At 42.6% G+C, this 17,569-nt stretch overlaps 2 long non-coding RNA genes across 2 annotated transcripts in view; both read right to left on the bottom strand.

Annotated features, from left to right (window-relative positions):
• The window catches only part of LOC146502084 (uncharacterized), a 44,626-nt gene that overhangs the window by 26,523 nt on the left and 534 nt on the right, over nt 1-17,569 (bottom strand). The window lies entirely within an intron of this gene.
• Nucleotides 3,102-4,905, bottom strand: LOC146502085 (uncharacterized). The gene is made up of 2 exons (XR_014869279.1): nt 3,442-4,905; nt 3,102-3,234 (listed from the first exon to the last, which is right to left on the bottom strand). It is a non-coding gene; the product is annotated as an uncharacterized LOC146502085 (long non-coding RNA).

Here is a 17,569-nt window from a genome sequence, read left to right on the forward strand (position 1 = left end):
TGACTTCACCTCCAACTATGACAATAAATTTAATTTCTTCCAGGTGCTGCTGTTGAGTTTCTGTGAGTAATTAATACTTTACAAAGTAAACTGTAATATAAATACAAGTTTTTGATTGTTGTTTAAATATATGTTATATATTTGTTTCCTTACCTTTAAGTAAAAAAAAAAAAATCTAAAATAGAAAGATATTAAAAATCTTTGCTCCAAATTATGAGCTTTTTCTTCTTTTATCTCCTGTTCTCAGTCTAGCATCTCTCAAAGGTTTCTGTTGCACTTTGTCATGAGCACAAATGTGGTATCTACTTCCTGTGGTTAATGTCTCCTCCCCATGAGACTATAGTGTTGTTTATTTTAAGGTAGGTAAGCTCATAGTATCTCTTTCAGATTTGATTCATAACCAAAGACAAAAACAACATTTTTATTTAAAATGTTCTGAGACATAGTACGTCCATATGCACTTACGTAATGTGTCGACAGTTGACTTTAGGAGATGGGAATCATGCATATTTTGTGCGGACATATTGCAATTATATTTGCAGCCTCAGACTATGAACACACCGATTTTGATTATTAGACAGCATAAGTGTGCTTCTGCTGTAAGAGTCTGTGTCAGTCATATTATTTTACTTCATTGTTTAGTTAGCATTTTTTGGATGTTTGATACTTAGCAATGCTGATACTATTTTAGAGGTATGACAAATGATGCCGCTTCTGTTTTTCTGAGAACTGAGAAGCACTCAGGCAAGTGTGGTCACAAATCACAAGATATTCATCAGGTGTGATCAAAACAATGATGTCAGTCCAAACTGATCTATTATCATTTTGTGAGACTTATTAAATTTAAATTTAAAAAAAATGTTGCTAAACTCTAAATATAATATTTGCTAGAGGCTTTGTACATGTTTGTGTGTGTGTGTGTGTGTGTGTGTGTGTGTGTGTGTGTGTGTGTGTGTGTTGTTGGGGTGTTGGGGGGGGGTCTTTGTGTGTGTGTGTGTGTGTGTGTGTGTTGTTGGGGTGTTGGGGGGGGTCTTTGTGTGTGTGTGTGTGTGTGTGTGTGTGTGTGTGTGTGTGTGTGTGTGTATTGTGTTTAGACATTGGTACAATGATCCACAACAGCAGAATATCCTTGTCATCTGATCTGGTCTCACACTCGATGTCTGTATAATAGAGTTCATGTCAGTTTTATGTATATAGTGCCAATTCACAACAGTCACCTGAAGATAAAGACCCTACAAAATCAAAAGGAAACCTTAATAATCAGATGACCCGCTATAAGCAAACACTTAGCGACAGTGGGAAGGGAAAAGTATCCCTTTAACAGTCTTGATGCATCCTTAGTCATCCAGGCAAGTAAATCACCAAAAGGTTGATTCTGATCATCTGGACCCTCCAGCTGATCCTCCAGCAGAACCAGTCTCAGGGACGGGCAGCTAGTGGTGGGCAAATTAAGCTTTCTGAAGGATTGAAGTGTGTATTCAAAAGGGGCTCATTACTCTAAACCTTTTAACACAGTCTTCTTTAGTAGCATCTGGTGGTCAAAAATATGAAGTGCGGCTTGCGTCTATAAATTAAAATCAACTTTTTCAGTATGATTGTTCACTCTAAGTTGACAGCTTCTTTTAAAATATCACATATAAATATCACAAATTTGCGTATGTATTTTTTGGAGTAACAAAATAATGTTATGTCTATTTGATTATTAATTAATAAACCTTCCTTGTTTAAACATGTAAAATGATGTGGTCTCATTTGTACTGTGACTACTTGACATTTGTAAACATGATAAATTAAAAATAAATAAATCAATGATGTATAATAATACACAACACAGTCACATACTAGGTTGGGAGTATGTTTGTGGTGTGAGGTCTCTGCCCCCACATGGTTATTTGATTGACCAGTGGACAGATACATTTATATATAATATACTATAACTTACATGTATAATGCATTTCTAATTTATTTTTTTGATCTGGGTAAAATAAAAACATAACAGGTATAAGGTTATTATTTTTGTTGTTTATTTATGAACAGGCCGAAAGTCCTCACTGGCTCCATGTCATTAAGTCACACACTGGTTCGCTATCTCTGGATGGACCTAAACGCATCACAAATCCCACCAATGAATCACTTCCTCGTAAACCATTGAATCAGGTACTAAAGCAGTGACATACTGAATTGAGTATTGGATGTCACTGATCACGTGACAGACGAACCGAGCTTGGGCACTGTGCTTCTGAAGTTCTGTGTTGGGTTGTTGTTTTTTGTGGTTGTTTTTTCTGATACCTGGGCCAGAAATAATTGGTTTTAAGCCTGATCTAAAATGTAGAGACGGTCTGTCTCCTGAATCCTAAAATGGCAGGGGTCTTTTAAAAACTCTAGGAACAGCAAGTAAACCTGGGATAAAAAGGTACTATGAGACTTTTAAGATATGCCAGAAACCTGAGAACAGAGATAAAGAAGTTTCGTCTTTCCGATTAAATTTCTGAATCACCACTATAAAATATCCATATGGTACTTGTTGGTGTGTTTTTAGGCATTTGTCTGCTTCTAAAGTTAAGAATTTCAAATTTCATTGGTTTTGTTTGAGAATCTGCCTTTGACTTTTTACTCACATAACCTACAATTCTTAAATGTTAATCACAAACAGTTCTGTGTTTTGAGGCACAACAAACAATCAATATATACATAGAAATAAATAATAAAACAAATAAAATTCGGTGATCGATTTTGTAATTGTATCATCAGATCTGGAGACATATGTACTGGACACTCGGGTAAAGAGAGGGGCTGAGGTGTCTACTGATCACCACCTGGTGGTGGGTTGGATCAGGTGACGGGGAGGATGCTGGACAAAACTGTGGCACCGAAACATATAGTGAAGGTGCGCTGGAAACGTCTGACTGAGGCCCCAGATCTTCACCTCCCACCTGCAGCAGAGCTTCAACACCATTCAAAGGGAGACTGGGGGCATTGAGTCCAAATGGACCATGTTCAGTACCTCCATCGCTGAAGCTGCTGCACTCAGCTGTGGCTGCAAAGTGGTTGGTGCCTGTGGTGGTGTTAAAACCTGAACCAGCATGGGTAGATAGCACTGACATTATGAGAGGTTTTATTCCCTCTGATTTAATTTTGGTAAGCTTAGCAGATGTTACTGTAGATGCTCCTGGGGTCAGTTTCTGCCTTCGTCTTCACAGCAGAATAAGTCACCGCCTCCTCGTTTTTGACCTGCTTCACACAACATTTAAATAACTCAGATCGTTACAAAGATTTTGCTGTTGAGTTCAGTTTTTTTATTCAGTTTTTAAATAACTCACTGATTGAAATCAGAGGAGTTGAAGAAAAATATATGCTTTGTAATACATCCTATTATATAGCACTGCAAAGAAAATTTAAGATGAGATCAAAATTATTGTAGGAAAAAACTGACAAACTTACCTTTTACTTCAGAGTTTTTTGATTAGAGTGGTCAATTGTGGCGTAGATGATATTCTCCTCTGGCTCGTCCTGATTAGAAACACAGTGGTTTAGATTGCATAAATATCAATACACAGAACTCTGCTCTCTTAGGGCGAGAACTTTGACATCATAAATTCCATTTTAGGTCAACAAAAATACTTTCAGAAACTACAATATGTTGCATTTCTAACAATTATCAGTTTGTGCATTGTCTCTTTACCCTTTTTCTGTTAAAAAATACTTTGGGGAATCTATAAAGGTGAAAATTCAATATGAAAGGATCAATGTGAACATAACCATAACCCTCATTTGTCTTTCTGACAGGTCAATGGGTCACTAACTTTAATCTTAATGTGGCTGTACTTTAACAAGTATGATCTGATTATTGCAGTTCAATAATCTGCCACATTAAATAATCAAGAGAATTTTCTTTAAATAGTTATGAGGAGAATCCTGGAAGCATGGTAAGGTGTTGTAAACTAAATCAGAAACTAGATCAATGTCAAAAAACAAGAATTAGAGGTGGGCCAATGCCATTTAATCTTAGGAGATTTCTAGAGTATAGAACATTTTTTTTCTCGAAGTACAATTTTTTCCAAAAATTGAGAGTTTATCCTCAAAATGATCCATCATATTATTTTTCTTAATATAGCTCTAATATCACTTCATAGTTACTGAGATCTCAAAGGTATTACAGTTCTTTGTTTTAAAATTACTTTCCTTGTGGAGGTGGTTTTAAATGCAGATTAATGAGATGAGATGAGAGATAGCCTTTATTTGTCAGTTGCAGGTCTTTTGCCCACAACCGAGATGACAGACCTTGCCGACCGTACATACAATACACAAACATCACATTGGGGAGACAGGTCAGGCTAGGTAGCGAGGAAAAAAACATCGAAATGTGTAACACAAAAGGATAATACAGGAATGCACAGATATCAACACACCATAGCACAATAAACACAGACAAGCAACATGGGAAAGAGTTCCAGTGTGTACATCTGATCTGGGACCGCTGCAATCTTTCGACTGCGCCTCCAACTGACCCGATGTCCACATCAGAGGGGAGGTAAGCGTTGGAGGTGGCGTTGCATCTGGGGTAGGGAGGGTGATGCGTCGGTGAGTGCTTATCAGTATCAGTATGTGTGTGCGTGTCCATAGTTCAGCTGAGACAGTTTCCTTCGCCCTGCCAGGCTAAGTAAACAGTCTTCCAGCCAACCCAGGTGACCTTGCATGGAATGGGAAGGAACAGACTAAACACAGTCGTTATCAGGGTGTTTTGTTCAGCTCCGGCCTTGCAGCTGGCGCCGAAGGGGTATGTTATTGTGATGTTATTTTTTACTTTAGTGTGAATAGCTCATATGAATTTCAAAGCAGTTCTACAGTCCAACACTGGTCTCTCAATCTCCCGTTGGAGAGCCGCGAGCTTCGCCATACTTGCGTTCTGTGAGTTTCTGAGAACTCACGTGTGCCTCCCCGAGATGTCATCCAATTTTGCGCCCAGAGATGTTATTCCGGGCTAGCCCTTCCAAGATGTATCCAGTCTGCAGTCAGAGATCTTATTCTGAGTATTCACAGCAGCCATAGCCTCTCCAAGATCTTATCCGTGCTGACTCAATGGGCCCATTTTGAGAAACTCACGCCTCTCCCATCATTCCAATCCCAGCGGGCAGCCTTGTGGGGGTTTGAACAGCTGGTTCCGCTTTCTTAATTCTTTGATAAGTCAGGGCCAAGCCAGCTCCGATCAGCCAGAACCCTCTTACCATGGTTCCGAATAGGTAGATATCTTCAGCACTCAGGCTCACCCAAGCCCAAACTTCTCGTTGAGAAAGGGGTGTCAATTGCATTTAGGGACCAATTGATCCAATCCATAATTCCTCTTTTAGGTTTTAGAGAACAGACTGTGAGAGAATGTTCCAGGGAAAATACAAAAAAAACACGAGACTAGACAAGGACATAAGCAGGGAAGATAAGGGAGAGGAGAAAAAGTGCATCCGCCTCCTCCGAGAGCCAAAGAAGAATCAGATTAATGTTGATATCTATCTAATATAGATATTACCTGTAGAATGACCACTCGGTAACTTTCTTATGATGCTGCTTTATTGAACACGTGTCCAGCATGGGTTATAACAGCACAACAACAAGTGTGGCAGCTAAGAGAAGAACTGCACATCGGCAGCCCTGCCGCAAAGCATGTCATGGTGGCGTAAAGCCTCAACGCCCACCCGCTCGACACAGGCAACCCAGTATATGACATCTCCCCCCCTTTTCATGTTATTTCCAATAACAAACCCCAAATAGAACAGCAACGACACAATGATAACATGTGACACTATAATAGCCTCTGGGCGGTTCTCTTAAGGACCGGGCACAATTGGCTTACTGTCGGCCTGAAGGGCAGTGTCCACAAAAAAGGACTTATTAAACATGGTAAACCTTTAAGGTAATTAACTCAACCAGGTAACAGCAGTATTGGTTGCAGCTCAAAACATAAGTGCAAAACAGCAACAATACAACATTCCCACTCCCCAGTCCTTCCTTCTCTCCCATTATCCCAATGTCTACAGATCCAGCCTCTTGACTGGCTTGCGTACCCGGCCGCACCTTGTGCGTAACTGATCCGGTACATCGGCGTGAGTGGGTGCAAGCGTTGGGGCCAGAGTAGGGGCCAAAGGTGGGGTCTCTGGAGTGGACGCACCAGCGCACTGAGATGGCAGCTCCTCAGTGTCCACAGTGGGTGTTGGAAGGGGTTGCGGCATAGCTCGTGGAGATGGTTCGAGTCGGAGATGGCGGCGGTTCCGTCGCAGCACCGCACCTTGGGGTGTGGCAACAAGATAGGACCTCGGAGTGACGCTCTCCTTGGAGATTATTGGCCGGTGTTGCCCAAGCCTTCTCCTGGTCCAGCTTAGTTAGGACAGCATCTCCTGGATGGAGTGGAGGTAGGGGCTTAGTACCATGGCGGTGGTCGTAGTAGAACGCCTGCTTGGCCTTCTGACCAGCATCCCTTTGTTTGACCTCTCTTTTGTTGGGCCATTTAGGTTGAAGATTCTTCTCCAAGGTAGGCAGGGTTGTCCTGATCTTCCTCCCCATAATAAGTTCCGCTGGGCTGAAGCCTGTAGTGGTACAGGGAGTAGACCTATAGCACATTAGTGCTATCAGTGGGTCATTGTGCCGGAGGATTTTCTTTGCAGTCTGTACTGCCCTCTTCACGTGACCATTTCCCTGTGGGTGGTGGGGACTAGACGTTATGTGGGCGAAATCCATCTCTCTCGCGAAGGCCTGGAACTCAGAGCTGGAGAACTGAGGGCCATTGTCACTCACCACCTTGTCAGGGATCCCAAACCTAGCAAAGGTCGACTTCAGTTTCTGAGCAACTTGGCCACTGGTCGTGGATGGTAGGTGTAGTATTTCCAGAAAACGTGAGTAGTAGTCCGACACAACAAGGTAATTATTCCGGTTGTGTTCACAGAGATCCAGGGCTATCCTTTGCCATGGACGATCCGGCAAAGGTGTGGAGATGAGCGGCTCCCTTGTCTGTGTTGGCCTCTGTGCCAGACATGTGTGGCACTGCAGCACTGCATTCTTTAGCTCAGTGGAAAGCCCCGGCCACCACACAGATGAATTAGCCCTATCCCTGCACTTGGTGAGGCCTTGGTGCCCTTCATGTAGTTTGTGTAGGATGGCTGTTCTCTGTGACTTTGGAATGACAATTCTGCAGCCTCGTATAACCAGGCCGTCAGCCTCTGATAGCTCGTTTTTCACTTTCATGTACGCTTTAATGTTCAATGGCACACTAGCTCCGTATGCAGGCCAACCCCTGCGTATGTACGTGATGACAGTCTGTAGTTCAACATCCGTTGCAGTGGCTGCTTTAATGCTTTTGGCTTGGGGACGCTGGAATGCCCTGTAACACGGTGGCTATGTAGCAGTCCACTTCACTGTGAGTGCTAGTGTCTTCCTCAGCCCGAGTCTGTGGGCTCCGTGACAACGTATTGGCGAAGACAAGTGTTTTGCCAGGGACATAGACGGCCTCCGGCTTGTACCTCATGAGCCTCATCAGGAGGCGTTGACACCTCAATGGAACATTGTCAAGGTCCCGGCTATTGACCAGGGGCACCAAAGGTCTATGGTCGGTCTCAAGCCTGAAGCGATCTAAGCCACATAGATACTTATCAAACTTCTCATAGGCCCAAACACTTGCCAAACACTCTTTTTCGATTTGTGCGTAGCGTGTTTCAGCCTCCGTGAGGCGTCTAGAGCAGTAGGCAACAGGTTTCCACTCTGCGCCATGAAGCTGAAGCAGCACAGCCCCAAGCCCGTAGCTACTGGCGTCGGCAGATACGGCTGTGAGTCTGTTGACGTCATAGAAGGCAAGAACAGGTGCTGATGTAAGCGCACTCTTAATGTTCTCGAAGGCTGCCTGCTGTGGGTGGCCCCAGGTCCAACTGTTTTTGCTTTTAAGCAACTCGTACAATGGCTGGCATACTGTGGCAAGAGCAGGAATATATCTGCCCAGGTAATTAACCATTCCTAGGATCCGTTTAAGCTCTTGCACATTTTCTGGTGACGGCAGCTGCAGAATGGCGTTCACTTTCTCAGGGTCTGGCCTGACCCCAGAATAGTCGATCAGGTGCTCTAGGAAGCGAAGCTGGCTCTGTCTGAAGGAGCACTTCTCTCGGTTAAGCTTCAATCCGGCTAACTCAATGCGCTGCAGCACCTTCTCAAGTCGGGTGTCGTGTTGTTCCATGGTGGCCCCATAGACCAGGATGTCATCCATAAAGACCTCCACACCTTCGAGCCCCTCTAAGGTCTCCAACATCTTTCGCTGAAAGATCTCTGGTGCACTTGTTATCCCAAAGGGCAGCCTCTTAAAGCAATACCTGCCAAATGGCGTGATGAATGTCGTTAGTTTGCAACTCTCGTGATGCAATGGGATCTGCCAAAATCCACTGGCTGCATCCAGCGAGGAGAAGACCGTTGCCCCACTCAACCTGGACATGGTTTCCTCAGGGGTAGGCAAGATGTAGCGCTCTCTTTTGACAGACTTATTCAGTTTTGTCAGATCGACGCAGATCCTGGCCCTTGCTGTGTTCTTCTTCAAGACAGGCACCATTGGGGCACACCATTCAGTAGGTTGGGTCACCCTCTCAATGACACCATGGTTCTCCATTCTTTGTAGTTCCTCCTTCACTTTCTGCAGCATGGGGAAAGGCACACGGCGTGCCGTATGCACCGCGTATGACACAGCATCATCCCTTAACTGAATTTTGACTGGCTCAGTTTTTAGTGTTCACCGTAAAGTGGTTGGTTCCTGGTGGCAGTGATTGTTGCTTCATCAATTCTTCTCACCAGGTTCATCTGCACTGACAAGGAGCGGCTAAGAAGGTTGCTAACTCTGTGTCCACGAACCACATACACCTTGGATAGGTAGTCTTTGCCTTTATAACTTATTGTGGCCTTTAAGTAGCCGAGACATAACAGCTCTCCTCCGGGGCTATCTAGAGGGAGATTAGAAGGCTCTAGTGTTCTCTTATGAGCAACTGTGTGGAACGTGTCTTCATTTATGATAGTGACATCTGCTCCTGTGTCAATCTTAAATTCTATTGGGGCAGAGTCTAGCAGTAACTGCACAGTCCATGCTTCGCTATTTCCTTTTGCATTACACACTGAGCCTAGAAAATATGAGGCCTGCTCGCTTTTCTCTGTCTCTGTAACCTCATTCACTGATCTGGTGTTACGACACACCCTGGCCCAGTGTCCAATTTTTCGGCAGCCATGGCAAACAGATTTTGCTGCCGGGCACCTTTCATCCCTGGCATGCTGTGTCTTCCCACATTGACCGCATTGCTTGTCACGCCCCGCCCTTTTTTTTTTGCGGGTAGCCTGCCTCGCTGTTGTTGTGATTTCCAGTCCATGTTTTTCCGTTTATCCCGTACCTCCTGTACTGAGCCTGCCCGCATCTCCCTGCAAGCTGACCTGCGCTGCGACCTCCTCTGACTGTCTGACGATCTGGGTCGTTTGTGCCAATGTGGGGTCCTTCATCAGCTGTAGCCTGCGGGAGAGATCCTTGTCTCGTATCCCGACCACAATACGATTGCGGATATTTTCCTCTTTACATGCACCAAACTCACAGTGCTCTGAGAGGTCATACAGGGCTCGGATAAAACTCTCCGCCGTTTCGCCTGGCCGCTGGACACGTTGATGAAAACATGCTCTCTCATGTATAATGTTCCTCTGCGGGAAAAAATACTCGTCGAACTTCCTCATTACGACGGCGAAGTCGTCACGACTTTCATCGGAGGCGAAGGTGAGTGACTTGTAAATGTTCTCTGCTTCATTTCCCATTGCGTAGATTAGGCAGCTCACCTGTACTTGTCCTTCGTCTTTGTGGAGTTTCGTTGCGATCCTGTAGCAGGATAGGGGAAGCAAGCAAGAAGATCAGATCCTGAGTTTAAATCTGCAGGCCAGATGGAATCTTTTTGTTTGGATTAGTTCTCCACGTGCCTGTATGGGTTTCTTTATTTTTCATTTTCTCATTTTCTAGCTAAAGAACAAGAAAAGGGAAGCACAGTGACACTTCCTGTCAGTTTGGCAACTTGAGGAGCAAGTTGAGCATACAAACAAGTTCACTTTTAAAACTGTGAATATAGAAAGAAGCTTCTTTGGTATGTCCATGTTGGATTTGTAATAAATTAATAGATACCTTATTTTTCAGTGTAGTCACATTGTGGTGGGATGGTTTTTGAATAGCTGGAACACAAAGTGATTTACTGAATTGGTTAACAAATGTCATAATATGTGGCATTATAAATGTTTGTGTAATTATGTTATTACTTATGACACATTTCTGAAAATGTTAAAATTATTTATTTTTTCAGTCCAAGGTAGAAAAAACTTAAGTAACTATAGTAAAGGTTTTGCACTTGTACTTGCACATATCATATGTAGATATATGTATCATTATGTAGATAAAAAGCCAGCTGTAGCTCTAAGTGCACTGGCTCAAATGATTTTACAGTGGGCCTGAGAGCTCATTACACTGAAAATGAAAACCAATCTTGATTTTGACAAATTTAACAACAACATTTGTTAGAAAGCCTTTCTTCAAACTGACTTTCTTCTGATTGGCTGCCAACTAAAAATAAAACATTTGAGCAGCAGCTGGGTGAGGTTTGTGTGCAAAGAGTGAAAGCTGTATGTCTGAGATGGCCATGTTAAGTATATTCACTCTCACTGACATCATAAAGAGGTAAGAGTGGAAAAAGTGTCTGAAACGGACCTTTTAGAGCTGTGCAGCCTCAGAGTTCAGCTATTAAGGGTGACTTGTATATACATGGAATTCATTATTTGAACCTTTGTCCGTGTTTAATGAGCAGCCACCACTGTTACAGGATATATTTCATATAAAATACGGAAAAGAAATAAGAGGATGCTTTAAATTTAGCATTTGTTTGCCTTAAATTCCTCAAATCAGTCCATGAAAACTCTTAAAAATGCAGAGAAAACAATAGCTTATTATGCATCACTTTATCATTCTGCAAGTTCAAATGTCAGAATGACTGTTTGGTTTGAATGCGGTACATTTATTGCACTGCTTTGTGCCTTCCTACAAATACTGTCCTTGTTTTACTGACCTTCTCTCACTTTGGCTCTCCTACTGTACTTAATGAAAACAGTAAAGATGACGACCAGAACCGGAATCACCATCCCAGCACCAATGATGATGAAGCCCTTGTTAAGTGTGGAATCAAGATTCGTAGAGGCTTAACAAAACAAATTTTAAATATATATTAGCAGTGTTGGAACTAACGCGTTATTAAGTAACGCGTTACAGTAACTACGTTATTATTGTGGTAACGTGCACGGTAACTAGTTATTATGCCAAAATCAGGAACGCGTTAGTCGTTACTGGGATTTAGATAGGGTCGTTACTCGTTACTTCGTGTGGTGGCTATCGCGGAGCTTCCACAGATTCAGTAACATTAGCAAGTGGTGGAGGCCAGCAGGTGGAGGAGAAGGAACAGAGACCCGAGACGGCCGCCGGTCCAAGTGTGAACTGAACTTCAGGTAAGAAGTTATGACCTGCAGTCTATCTGGGTCAGATACAGTGGGGCAAAAAAGTATTTAGTCAGCCACCGATTGTGCAAGTTCCCCCACTTAAAATGATGACAGAGGTCAGTAATTTGCACCAGAGGTACACTTCAACTGTGAGAGACAGAATGTGAAAAAAAAATCCATGAATTCACATGGTAGGATTTGTAAAGAATTTATTCGTAAATCAGGGTGGAAAATAAGTATTTGGTCAATAACAAAAATACAACTCAATACTTTGTAACATAACCTTTGTTGGCAATAACAGAGGTCAAACGTTTACTATAGGTCTTTACCAGGTTTGCACACACAGTAGCTGGTATTTTGGCCCATTCCTCCATGCAGATCTTCTCAAGAGCAGTGATGTTTTGGGGCTGTCGCCGAGCAACACGGACTTTCAACTCCCGCCACAGATTTTCTATGGGGTTGAGGTCTGGAGACTGGCTAGGCCACTCCAGGACTTTCAAATGCTTCTTACGGAGCCACTCCTTTGTTGCCCGGGCGGTGTGTTTTGGATCATTGTCATGTTGGAAGACCCAGCCTCGTTTCATCTTCAAAGTTCTCACTGATGGAAGGAGGTTTTGGCTCAAAATCTCACGATACTTGGCCCCATTCATTCTGTCCTTAACACGGATCAGTCGTCCTGTCCCCTTGGCAGAAAAACAGCCCCATAGCATGATGTTTCCACCCCCATGCTTCACAGTAGGTATGGTGTTCTTGGGATGCAACTCAGTATTCTTCTTCCTCCAAACACGACGAGTTGAGTTTATACCAAAAAGTTCTACTTTGGTTTCATCTGACCACATGACATTCTCCCAATCCTCTGCTGTATCATCCATGTGCTCTCTGGCAAACTTCAGACGGGCCTGGACATGCACTGGCTTCAGCAGCGGAACACGTCTGGCACTGCGGGATTTGATTCCCTGCCGTTGTAGTGTGTTACTGATGGTGACCTTTGTTACTTTGGTCCCAGCTCTCTGCAGGTCATTCACCAGGTCCCCCCGTGTGGTTCTGGGATCTTTGCTCACCGTTCTCATGATCATTTTGACCCCACGGGATGAGATCTTGCGTGGAGCCCCAGATCGAGGGAGATTATCAGTGGTCTTGTATGTCTTCCATTTTCTGATGATTGCTCCCACAGTTGATTTTTTCACACCAAGCTGCTTGCCTATTGTAGATTCACTCTTCCCAGTCTGGTGCAGGTCTACAATTCTTTTCCTGGTGTCCTTCGAAAGATCTTTGGTCTTGGCCATAGCGGAGTTTGGAGTCTGACTGGTTGAGGCTGTGGACAGGTGTCTTTTATACAGATGATGAGGTCAAACAGGTGCCATTCATACAGGTAACGAGTGGGGGACAGAAAAGCTTCTTACAGAAGACGTTACAGGTCTGTGAGAGCCAGGGATTTTCCTTGTTTGAGGTGACCAAATACTTATTTTCCACCCTGATTTACGAATAAATTCTTTACAAATCCTACCATGTGAATTCATGGATTTTTTTTTCACATTCTGTCTCTCACAGTTGAAGTGTACCTCTGGTGCAAATTACTGACCTCTGTCATCATTTTAAGTGGGGGAACTTGCACAATCGGTGGCTGACTAAATACTTTTTTGCCCCACTGTATAAACCAAGTTTAGGTGGAGTTTATTTTCGTTATTCTGACTTTTTCCGTACTGCGTACTAGCTAGCATGACGGAATTTCTATACAGCTGGGTGGGTGCTATGAAGTTAATGATGTTGAACTTTATTTTGTTAAGTTATTAGAGTTGAGAGAGAAAATATTACGCGTTTCTTATTGAGGTGAAAAGGAACAGTTTGTCCCGTAATTCAGCTACATTGAAAAAGGCACAAAGCTGGAGTTATTCTGTCTAGCGATTTTTCCAGTCGGGCTACCAAAATCCCTGCCCGTCGGGCTATCATAGGAAGGAAAAATATATGTCAATGCTTTTGCATTCTTTCAGAAATGTAGCTGGGTAATTATGTCATTGGCATCGGTGAGCCACTGTCAATATGTGACATGTTGAAATCGCGTTTGAATTTGCGCTTGTGTTTTGCTTTCACTTTGCAATCGCTGGAACTGAGTATAGAGAGCGACAGTACTGATTGGTGAGTGATGATAATTTGCGCACCAATTCCTCTGTCATCGTCTTATCAATCGTTAGCTTACTATGCAAACATGACAAGTGAAATCTCCCGCAGCTTAAACATGTGAGAGGTTGATCGCGCAGAGAATCGCTGAGCGTTATGTGAGTGCGTGTGTAAAAGCAGCAGGATATATGTTTTAGTTCTGCTGAGCCAAATAAGACAGGTCAGGGTGAAGAAGGGTGACAACCAAAGAAAAGCTTACCACAAAACGGAAAAGTTATGACAAATCAGACTATAAGGCAAAAAGAAAGTGCAGCTTTATGGTTTCATGGACAAAAGAATTTCTTCGGCTGCAACATGACGAGCTAAATAACCAGGGCTGCACATAAGTGGTCCGCAGGTGCGCATTCGCTGTCAAAATAAAAAACGCGCTCAAGATAAGAAGTTGCAACGCGTGTTTGCTTACATAAGATTTTCTGGAGGAGGACAGACATTTGTTTAGAACTCTTAAAGATGTCGGAGAAGCTCCTTTAAGCAATTACTTTGGTGTTCCTCCACCTCCAAAGAAATGTCAGAAGGAGTCCGAACCACAAAAGAAGCGCGTATTCTCGGAAAAGTGGTTGCAGGAGGTGAGCTGGCTTCAAACAAATGATGAAGGCACAGAGATGTGGTGCAGAATGTGCCGTGAAAATCCCACTCTAGGACAAAAACAGCCTTTTATATGGACGCAAACGTGCGTTGCAACTTCTTATCTGGTGCGCGTCTTTTATTTTGATAGCGAATGCGCACATGCGGACCACTTATGTGCACCCGTGTAAATAACATAATGTTCTGCCGGGTGTGTTGTTGGTTTTCCCTCGATTTCTGAGTCGACAAGCGCCTTTGTTACTGGGACCAGTCATTTTAAGAAAGGCCCCCATTAGAGCCCATGAGAAATGCAAGAAATGCATTATTGCTCAGTCTGCAATATCTTTCCCAGAACAAACACCAATTGCAAATAACATACTAAAAATAAACCTGAAAATCTGTTTAGAACAGCATACTATGTTGCAAAGAGTGAACTACCATTGGCAAAATTTAGCAGTCTTTGCAAACTTCAAAAAGCAAATGGCCTCGATCTTGGTTCCACTTGCCTCTTACCCATGACTTCAGTGGACATTTCAAATTCAGGATCTGACACAGACTGATTCATGTTCTACACAGTTCTTACAAGTTCATAGAAATTTCTGTTCAGTTAGAACCAAGTATTTCAGTTGATGATTGTAATTTTTATACAATGTTGTAATTTGTGTTTCAACAATTTTTTTGATTAATGTTTTGTTTCCGTTACAATATTATACTTTAATGTATAATATTGTAACGGAAACAAAACAGGAAACAAAACATCAATCAAAAAATTGCTCTCTTTTTTATTCGGGCTACTTAAATTTATTTTGGGCTACCAAAAACTTAAGAGTCCCTGCCCGAAGGGCTACCAGGGACTTTGAAATTTTGCGAGCCCTGAAGATGAAACCTGGAGATGTCCTTACGGAATCATCAGAGCTGAACAGGTGATGGAGAAACAGGTTTACCTTTTAGGTGACATGAATGAGTTGAAGGGAAGTTATGAACTGTTTCTGAGAGACAAATAACCCCAGGATCCTTTTTAGGTAGCTGACAGCTGGTAACTGTGCAGGTGTGGATCTAGCAAAGTTTTGCCAGGGGGGGCAGGTAGAGCATTAACAGGGAGAGGGGGGCACAAAGAAATACTTTTCTTTCTTATTCTCATTTAAAATGTCTAGCTTTTAAAAAATAATTATCTGAATCTTGCAACAAACGATTGATAGATTGATGCATATATACCATCAAAACAGTGAACATCACTGTCACAACAGCGTTTGTTTTCATTCAAAGGCTTTATGATTTTTCCTATAATGGCAGGTCGGTCTCTAGTCAAAATGCCCGGGCCAATTTTTTGTCCCAGTCCAGCCGTGTATGCAGCTTATCTGCAGTCTGGAGTTACCTACATCTTCCTATTCAGAAGGCAGAATTTCCGAGTTCTGAGTACAATCAAAGCACCACGACTGCAGTTTTTGTGTTGGATATAAAAGGCGCACATGACACTGTGACGTAGGCTAGAATCATGGCAGCAGTCAATGACGATCCAGGCGTGGGATTTCTCTCGTGGAAATATGCACATTATCTTTTCCTTTCTATTGGTAGGTGACACAGTGCACTTGTGGCAAGTAAGCAAGCTAGAAGACTGGCAAAGTTATGGAAGCAACACATTAACAAGAGAATTCTGAGTAAAACCAAAGTTACTTTCCCTAGTAACTAGTTACTTTGAAAGTAACGAGTAACTTGAAGTAACTGAGTTACTTTTAATAGCAGTAACTAGTAATGTAACTAAGTTTCTATTTTAAAGTAACTTACCCAACACTGTATATTAGTACATATTACATATTATTACATATGACATTTTTATTATTACATATTATTATATGAGCTACTTAATAAACATTTTATATCAATATAATCAGACAGCATTTGTTTGATTAAAATAATATCTTACTTTACTTTTGATTTATCTCACCTATAGCAGGTGTGTAGTGACCCTCTATCATCACAGTCTTTTTGTTAAGAAACTGGCAGGTGTATCTTTTGTTATGGTCACTGTGATGCTTCACAGTCAGAAGAGAAACACATTTTGTCTGCCCATTGAGCAGGGCACCTCTGTCAGGCAGTGCAAATCCTGTCTCATCCACCCAGCAGATACTCTTCTTTCCACAGGGTATGGAAGAATAGTATCTAAACAGAGAGCACTCCAAAGTGATGTTTCCATCGTTCTGTGGGTCAGCGTCTGATGGAGATCCCGAAACTGAGAGGATGTGACTGAATGAGAAGAGCCTAATATCTGTCTTACCCTTTGTTATTCTTTATTATCTTTTGTTATCCACATATTAACTGAGTGATTGTCCTGTAGAAACATTAGTTTTGCAGTTGTAATACCCGTGATTGTGTAATGTAAACTTTTTACCACATGAATAAACAAGTAATGGCCAATCAGATTGCTCATCTCATCACATAAGCATACCATTTTAAATCCCTGCTCTCATCATCCCAAAAAAGCAACATATTCAGTTACATGAGACATCAGTTTACATGGATTGAAATGAAAGCTGCATCAACCATAAAGCCTGAGGAGATGATGGTTGGTGATTAGTTCTTAGTGTGAAGTGTTATTTACAGAACTGGGTGTGAGAGAGGGATCTCTGTTTTTGAAAGTGCCCCACAGTTAATGAGACGTTATGAATGGTTCTGGTTGTTTATCTTTTTTCTCTTGTTTTTTCTTTTTGTTTTTGTCTCACCTAACTGCTTCTTTTAAAGAGCTTCCTTCAGATGTGTCAGATGTGCGAATTCCTGAGGTCAGATGGCCCAGGATGTGAGTGGGCGTTAAGGCGTCTGAGAAGGAATCTCAAAACTGGATTATAGATGGCAGAGAGTTGGTGTCGTAAACCACCGCCTTTGTTCAAAGATGGTCGCTCACAGTGGACATAGATGGCTTCTTTCACTCCTCTTTCAAACCATCTGTCCTCTCTGTCCAAAATGTGAACATTGGCATCCTCGAAAGAGTGTCCTTTATCCTTAAGATGCAGGATAAAGGACACTTAAGATGCAGATGGACAGCTGAGTCTTGTCCTGTCGAGGTGGCTCTTCTGTGTTGATACACCGGCTCAGCCAGAGAAACTCGGGAGGGTTTTCTCCAAGCATGACATCCCGGTGCATTTCAGACCCAGCAACATGCTCAGACAAAAACTGGTTCACCCGAAAGACAAAACGCCAAAACACAGACTTAACAATGTGGTGTATGCCGTACAGTGCAGTGAGGAATGCCCAGACCTCTACATTGGAGAGACCAAACAACCACTTCACAAGCGCATGGCACAACACAGAA

Source organism: Neolamprologus multifasciatus, chromosome 15, assembly GCF_963576455.1.
Source record: "Neolamprologus multifasciatus chromosome 15, fNeoMul1.2, whole genome shotgun sequence".
Lineage (NCBI taxonomy): Eukaryota > Metazoa > Chordata > Actinopteri > Cichliformes > Cichlidae > Neolamprologus > Neolamprologus multifasciatus.